The sequence below is a fragment of the Maniola hyperantus genome, chromosome 26, assembly GCF_902806685.2.
Source record: "Maniola hyperantus chromosome 26, iAphHyp1.2, whole genome shotgun sequence".
NCBI classification, from domain to species: domain Eukaryota; kingdom Metazoa; phylum Arthropoda; class Insecta; order Lepidoptera; family Nymphalidae; genus Maniola; species Maniola hyperantus.
Window position 1 is genome coordinate 92380 of NC_048561.1, and position 9909 is coordinate 102288.

Here is a 9909-nt window from a genome sequence, read left to right on the forward strand (position 1 = left end):
TATTTTTTAACAAAGTTACAAAAATAGTTGAACCAATCTTCAAATGGTTAACTTAGAATATAGGTAAGTAGCTAACACGTTCGATGTAACAACTAACGAGTACAAGTAACCTACAGATACAGAACCTGCACTCATTAGAATATAGGTAAGTAGCTAACACGTTCGATGTAACAACTAACGAGTACAAGTAACCTACAGATACAGAACCTGCACTCATTAGAATATAGGTAAGTAGCTAACACGTTCGATGTAACAACTAACGAGTACAAGTAACCTACAGATACAGAACCTGCACTCATTAGAATATAGGTAAGTAGCTAACACGTTCGATGTAACAACTAACGAGTACAAGTAACCTACAGATACAGAACCTGCACTCATTAGAATATAGGTAAGTAGCTAACACGTTCGATGTAACAACTAACGAGTACAAGTAACCTACAGATACAGAACCTGCACTCATTAGAATATAGGTAAGTAGCTAACACGTTCGATGTAACAACTAACGAGTACAAGTAACCTACAGATACAGAACCTGCACTCATTAGAATATAGGTAAGTAGCTAACACGTTCGATGTAACAACTAACGAGTACAAGTAACCTACAGATACAGAACCTGCACTCATTAGAATATAGGTAAGTAGCTAACACGTTCGATGTAACAACTAACGAGTACAAGTAACCTACAGATACAGAACCTGCACTCATTAGAATATAGGTAAGTAGCTAACACGTTCGATGTAACAACTAACGAGTACAAGTAACCTACAGATACAGAACCTGCACTCATTAGAATATAGGTAAGTAGCTAACACGTTCGATGTAACAACTAACGAGTACAAGTAACCTACAGATACAGAACCTGCACTCATTAGAATATAGGTAAGTAGCTAACACGTTCGATGTAACAACTAACGAGTACAAGTAACCTACAGATACAGAACCTGCACTCATTAGAATATAGGTAAGTAGCTAACACGTTCGATGTAACAACTAACGAGTACAAGTAACCTACAGATACAGAACCTGCACTCATTAGAATATAGGTAAGTAGCTAACACGTTCGATGTAACAACTAACGAGTACAAGTAACCTACAGATACAGAACCTGCACTCATTAGAATATAGGTAAGTAGCTAACACGTTCGATGTAACAACTAACGAGTACAAGTAACCTACAGATACAGAACCTGCACTCATTAGAATATAGGTAAGTAGCTAACACGTTCGATGTAACAACTAACGAGTACAAGTAACCTACAGATACAGAACCTGCACTCATTAGAATATAGGTAAGTAGCTAACACGTTCGATGTAACAACTAACGAGTACAAGTAACCTACAGATACAGAACCTGCACTCATTAGAATATAGGTAAGTAGCTAACACGTTCGATGTAACAACTAACGAGTACAAGTAACCTACAGATACAGAACCTGCACTCATTAGAATATAGGTAAGTAGCTAACACGTTCGATGTAACAACTAACGAGTACAAGTAACCTACAGATACAGAACCTGCACTCATTAGAATATAGGTAAGTAGCTAACACGTTCGATGTAACAACTAACGAGTACAAGTAACCTACAGATACAGAACCTGCACTCATTAGAATATAGGTAAGTAGCTAACACGTTCGATGTAACAACTAACGAGTACAAGTAACCTACAGATACAGAACCTGCACTCATTAGAATATAGGTAAGTAGCTAACACGTTCGATGTAACAACTAACGAGTACAAGTAACCTACAGATACAGAACCTGCACTCATTAGAATATAGGTAAGTAGCTAACACGTTCGATGTAACAACTAACGAGTACAAGTAACCTACAGATACAGAACCTGCACTCATTAGAATATAGGTAAGTAGCTAACACGTTCGATGTAACAACTAACGAGTACAAGTAACCTACAGATACAGAACCTGCACTCATTAGAATATAGGTAAGTAGCTAACACGTTCGATGTAACAACTAACGAGTACAAGTAACCTACAGATACAGAACCTGCACTCATTAGAATATAGGTAAGTAGCTAACACGTTCGATGTAACAACTAACGAGTACAAGTAACCTACAGATACAGAACCTGCACTCATTAGAATATAGGTAAGTAGCTAACACGTTCGATGTAACAACTAACGAGTACAAGTAACCTACAGATACAGAACCTGCACTCATTAGAATATAGGTAAGTAGCTAACACGTTCGATGTAACAACTAACGAGTACAAGTAACCTACAGATACAGAACCTGCACTCATTAGAATATAGGTAAGTAGCTAACACGTTCGATGTAACAACTAACGAGTACAAGTAACCTACAGATACAGAACCTGCACTCATTAGAATATAGGTAAGTAGCTAACACGTTCGATGTAACAACTAACGAGTACAAGTAACCTACAGATACAGAACCTGCACTCATTAGAATATAGGTAAGTAGCTAACACGTTCGATGTAACAACTAACGAGTACAAGTAACCTACAGATACAGAACCTGCACTCATTAGAATATAGGTAAGTAGCTAACACGTTCGATGTAACAACTAACGAGTACAAGTAACCTACAGATACAGAACCTGCACTCATTAGAATATAGGTAAGTAGCTAACACGTTCGATGTAACAACTAACGAGTACAAGTAACCTACAGATACAGAACCTGCACTCATTAGAATATAGGTAAGTAGCTAACACGTTCGATGTAACAACTAACGAGTACAAGTAACCTACAGATACAGAACCTGCACTCATTAGAATATAGGTAAGTAGCTAACACGTTCGATGTAACAACTAACGAGTACAAGTAACCTACAGATACAGAACCTGCACTCATTAGAATATAGGTAAGTAGCTAACACGTTCGATGTAACAACTAACGAGTACAAGTAACCTACAGATACAGAACCTGCACTCATTAGAATATAGGTAAGTAGCTAACACGTTCGATGTAACAACTAACGAGTACAAGTAACCTACAGATACAGAACCTGCACTCATTAGAATATAGGTAAGTAGCTAACACGTTCGATGTAACAACTAACGAGTACAAGTAACCTACAGATACAGAACCTGCACTCATTAGAATATAGGTAAGTAGCTAACACGTTCGATGTAACAACTAACGAGTACAAGTAACCTACAGATACAGAACCTGCACTCATTAGAATATAGGTAAGTAGCTAACACGTTCGATGTAACAACTAACGAGTACAAGTAACCTACAGATACAGAACCTGCACTCATTAGAATATAGGTAAGTAGCTAACACGTTCGATGTAACAACTAACGAGTACAAGTAACCTACAGATACAGAACCTGCACTCATTAGAATAGGTAAGTAGCTAACACGTTCGATGTAACAACTAACGAGTACAAGTAACCTACAGATACAGAACCTGCACTCATTAGAATATAGGTAAGTAGCTAACACGTTCGATGTAACAACTAACGAGTACAAGTAACCTACAGATACAGAACCTGCACTCATTAGAATATAGGTAAGTAGCTAACACGTTCGATGTAACAACTAACGAGTACAAGTAACCTACAGATACAGAACCTGCACTCATTAGAATATAGGTAAGTAGCTAACACGTTCGATGTAACAACTAACGAGTACAAGTAACCTACAGATACAGAACCTGCACTCATTAGAATATAGGTAAGTAGCTAACACGTTCGATGTAACAACTAACGAGTACAAGTAACCTACAGATACAGAACCTGCACTCATTAGAATATAGGTAAGTAGCTAACACGTTCGATGTAACAACTAACGAGTACAAGTAACCTACAGATACAGAACCTGCACTCATTAGAATATAGGTAAGTAGCTAACACGTTCGATGTAACAACTAACGAGTACAAGTAACCTACAGATACAGAACCTGCACTCATTAGAATATAGGTAAGTAGCTAACACGTTCGATGTAACAACTAACGAGTACAAGTAACCTACAGATACAGAACCTGCACTCATTAGAATATAGGTAAGTAGCTAACACGTTCGATGTAACAACTAACGAGTACAAGTAACCTACAGATACAGAACCTGCACTCATTAGAATATAGGTAAGTAGCTAACACGTTCGATGTAACAACTAACGAGTACAAGTAACCTACAGATACAGAACCTGCACTCATTAGAATATAGGTAAGTAGCTAACACGTTCGATGTAACAACTAACGAGTACAAGTAACCTACAGATACAGAACCTGCACTCATTAGAATATAGGTAAGTAGCTAACACGTTCGATGTAACAACTAACGAGTACAAGTAACCTACAGATACAGAACCTGCACTCATTAGAATATAGGTAAGTAGCTAACACGTTCGATGTAACAACTAACGAGTACAAGTAACCTACAGATACAGAACCTGCACTCATTAGAATATAGGTAAGTAGCTAACACGTTCGATGTAACAACTAACGAGTACAAGTAACCTACAGATACAGAACCTGCACTCATTAGAATATAGGTAAGTAGCTAACACGTTCGATGTAACAACTAACGAGTACAAGTAACCTACAGATACAGAACCTGCACTCATTAGAATATAGGTAAGTAGCTAACACGTTCGATGTAACAACTAACGAGTACAAGTAACCTACAGATACAGAACCTGCACTCATTAGAATATAGGTAAGTAGCTAACACGTTCGATGTAACAACTAACGAGTACAAGTAACCTACAGATACAGAACCTGCACTCATTAGAATATAGGTAAGTAGCTAACACGTTCGATGTAACAACTAACGAGTACAAGTAACCTACAGATACAGAACCTGCACTCATTAGAATATAGGTAAGTAGCTAACACGTTCGATGTAACAACTAACGAGTACAAGTAACCTACAGATACAGAACCTGCACTCATTAGAATATAGGTAAGTAGCTAACACGTTCGATGTAACAACTAACGAGTACAAGTAACCTACAGATACAGAACCTGCACTCATTAGAATATAGGTAAGTAGCTAACACGTTCGATGTAACAACTAACGAGTACAAGTAACCTACAGATACAGAACCTGCACTCATTAGAATATAGGTAAGTAGCTAACACGTTCGATGTAACAACTAACGAGTACAAGTAACCTACAGATACAGAACCTGCACTCATTAGAATATAGGTAAGTAGCTAACACGTTCGATGTAACAACTAACGAGTACAAGTAACCTACAGATACAGAACCTGCACTCATTAGAATATAGGTAAGTAGCTAACACGTTCGATGTAACAACTAACGAGTACAAGTAACCTACAGATACAGAACCTGCACTCATTAGAATATAGGTAAGTAGCTAACACGTTCGATGTAACAACTAACGAGTACAAGTAACCTACAGATACAGAACCTGCACTCATTAGAATATAGGTAAGTAGCTAACACGTTCGATGTAACAACTAACGAGTACAAGTAACCTACAGATACAGAACCTGCACCCATTAGAATATAGGTAAGTAGCTAACACGTTCGATGTAACAACTAACGAGTACAAGTAACCTACAGATACAGAACCTGCACTCATTAGAATATAGGTAAGTAGCTAACACGTTCGATGTAACAACTAACGAGTACAAGTAACCTACAGATACAGAACCTGCACTCATTAGAATATAGGTAAGTAGCTAACACGTTCGATGTAACAACTAACGAGTACAAGTAACCTACAGATACAGAACCTGCACTCATTAGAATATAGGTAAGTAGCTAACACGTTCGATGTAACAACTAACGAGTACAAGTAACCTACAGATACAGAACCTGCACTCATTAGAATATAGGTAAGTAGCTAACACGTTCGATGTAACAACTAACGAGTACAAGTAACCTACAGATACAGAACCTGCACTCATTAGAATATAGGTAAGTAGCTAACACGTTCGATGTAACAACTAACGAGTACAAGTAACCTACAGATACAGAACCTGCACTCATTAGAATATAGGTAAGTAGCTAACACGTTCGATGTAACAACTAACGAGTACAAGTAACCTACAGATACAGAACCTGCACTCATTAGAATATAGGTAAGTAGCTAACACGTTCGATGTAACAACTAACGAGTACAAGTAACCTACAGATACAGAACCTGCACTCATTAGAATATAGGTAAGTAGCTAACACGTTCGATGTAACAACTAACGAGTACAAGTAACCTACAGATACAGAACCTGCACTCATTAGAATATAGGTAAGTAGCTAACACGTTCGATGTAACAACTAACGAGTACAAGTAACCTACAGATACAGAACCTGCACTCATTAGAATATAGGTAAGTAGCTAACACGTTCGATGTAACAACTAACGAGTACAAGTAACCTACAGATACAGAACCTGCACTCATTAGAATATAGGTAAGTAGCTAACACGTTCGATGTAACAACTAACGAGTACAAGTAACCTACAGATACAGAACCTGCACTCATTAGAATATAGGTAAGTAGCTAACACGTTCGATGTAACAACTAACGAGTACAAGTAACCTACAGATACAGAACCTGCACTCATTAGAATATAGGTAAGTAGCTAACACGTTCGATGTAACAACTAACGAGTACAAGTAACCTACAGATACAGAACCTGCACTCATTAGAATATAGGTAAGTAGCTAACACGTTCGATGTAACAACTAACGAGTACAAGTAACCTACAGATACAGAACCTGCACTCATTAGAATATAGGTAAGTAGCTAACACGTTCGATGTAACAACTAACGAGTACAAGTAACCTACAGATACAGAACCTGCACTCATTAGAATATAGGTAAGTAGCTAACACGTTCGATGTAACAACTAACGAGTACAAGTAACCTACAGATACAGAACCTGCACTCATTAGAATATAGGTAAGTAGCTAACACGTTCGATGTAACAACTAACGAGTACAAGTAACCTACAGATACAGAACCTGCACTCATTAGAATATAGGTAAGTAGCTAACACGTTCGATGTAACAACTAACGAGTACAAGTAACCTACAGATACAGAACCTGCACTCATTAGAATATAGGTAAGTAGCTAACACGTTCGATGTAACAACTAACGAGTACAAGTAACCTACAGATACAGAACCTGCACTCATTAGAATATAGGTAAGTAGCTAACACGTTCGATGTAACAACTAACGAGTACAAGTAACCTACAGATACAGAACCTGCACTCATTAGAATATAGGTAAGTAGCTAACACGTTCGATGTAACAACTAACGAGTACAAGTAACCTACAGATACAGAACCTGCACTCATTAGAATATAGGTAAGTAGCTAACACGTTCGATGTAACAACTAACGAGTACAAGTAACCTACAGATACAGAACCTGCACTCATTAGAATATAGGTAAGTAGCTAACACGTTCGATGTAACAACTAACGAGTACAAGTAACCTACAGATACAGAACCTGCACTCATTAGAATATAGGTAAGTAGCTAACACGTTCGATGTAACAACTAACGAGTACAAGTAACCTACAGATACAGAACCCTGCACTCATTAGAATATAGGTAAGTAGCTAACACGTTCGATGTAACAACTAACGAGTACAAGTAACCTACAGATACAGAACCTGCACTCATTAGAATATAGGTAAGTAGCTAACACGTTCGATGTAACAACTAACGAGTACAAGTTACCTACAGATACAGAACCTGCACTCATTAGAATATAGGTAAGTAGCTAACACGTTCGATGTAACAACTAACGAGTACAAGTAACCTACAGATACAGAACCTGCACTCATTAGAATATAGGTAAGTAGCTAACACGTTCGATGTAACAACTAACGAGTACAAGTACCTACAGATACAGAACCTGCACTCATTAGAATATAGGTAAGTAGCTAACACGTTCGATGTAACAACTAACGAGTACAAGTAACCTACAGATACAGAACCTGCACTCATTAGAATATAGGTAAGTAGCTAACACGTTCGATGTAAAATCTAACGAGTACAAGTAACCTACAGATACAGAACCTGCACTCATTAGAATATAGGTAAGTAGCTAACACGTTCGATGTAACAACTAACGAGTACAAGTAACCTACAGATACAGAACCTGCACTCATTAGAATATAGGTAAGTAGCTAACACGTTCGATGTAACAACTAACGAGTACAAGTAACCTACAGATACAGAACCTGCACTCATTAGAATATAGGTAAGTAGCTAACACGTTCGATGTAACAACTAACGAGTACAGTTAACCTACAGATACAGAACCTGCACTCATTAGAATATAGGTAAGTAGCTAACACGTTCGATGTAACAACTAACGAGTACAAGTAACCTACAGATACAGAACCTGCACTCATTAGAATATAGGTAAGTAGCTAACACGTTCGATGTAACAACTAACGAGTACAAGTAACCTACAGATACAGAACCTGCACTCATTAGAATATAGGTAAGTAGCTAACACGTTCGATGTAACAACTAACGAGTACAAGTAACCTACAGATACAGAACCTGCACTCATTAGAATATAGGTAAGTAGCTAACACGTTCGATGTAACAACTAACGAGTACAAGTAACCTACAGATACAGAACCTGCACTCATTAGAATATAGGTAAGTAGCTAACACGTTCGATGTAACAACTAACGAGTACAAGTAACCTACAGATACAGAACCTGCACTCATTAGAATATAGGTAAGTAGCTAACACGTTCGATGTAACAACTAACGAGTACAAGTAACCTACAGATACAGAACCTGCACTCATTAGAATATAGGTAAGTAGCTAACACGTTCGATGTAACAACTAACGAGTACAAGTAACCTACAGATACAGAACCTGCACTCATTAGAATATAGGTAAGTAGCTAACACGTTCGATGTAACAACTAACGAGTACAAGTAACCTACAGATACAGAACCTGCACTCATTAGAATATAGGTAAGTAGCTAACACGTTCGATGTAACAACTAACGAGTACAAGTAACCTACAGATACAGAACCTGCACTCATTAGAATATAGGTAAGTAGCTAACACGTTCGATGTAACAACTAACGAGTACAAGTAACCTACAGATACAGAACCTGCACTCATTAGAATATAGGTAAGTAGCTAACACGTTCGATGTAACAACTAACGAGTACAAGTAACCTACAGATACAGAACCTGCACTCATTAGAATATAGGTAAGTAGCTAACACGTTCGATGTAACAACTAACGAGTACAAGTAACCTACAGATACAGAACCTGCACTCATTAGAATATAGGTAAGTAGCTAACACGTCGATGTAACAACTAACGAGTACAAGTAACCTACAGATACAGAACCTGCACTCATTAGAATATAGGTAAGTAGCTAACACGTTCGATGTAACAACTAACGAGTACAAGTAACCTACAGATACAGAACCTGCACTCATTAGAATATAGGTAAGTAGCTAACACGTTCGATGTAACCAACTAACGAGTACAAGTAACCTACAGATACAGAACCTGCACTCATTAGAATATAGGTAAGAGCTAACACGTTCGATGGTAACAACAACGAGTAAAGTAACCTACGATACAGAACCTGCACTCATTAGAATATAGGTAAAGTAGCTAACACGTTCGATGTACAACTAACGAGTACAAGTAACCTACAGATACAGAACCTTCACTCATTAGAATATAGGTAAGTAGCTAACACGTTCGATGTAACAACTAACGAGTACAAGTAACCTACAGTACAGAACCTGCACTCATTAGAATATAGGTAAGTAGCTAACACGTTCGATGTAACAACTAACGAGTACAAGTAAACCTACAGATACAGAACCTGCTGCACTCATTAGAATATACGTTGTAAGATAGCTAACACCGTCCGATGTAACAACAACTGAGTACAAGTAACCTACCGATACACGAACCTGCACTCATTAGACTATAGGT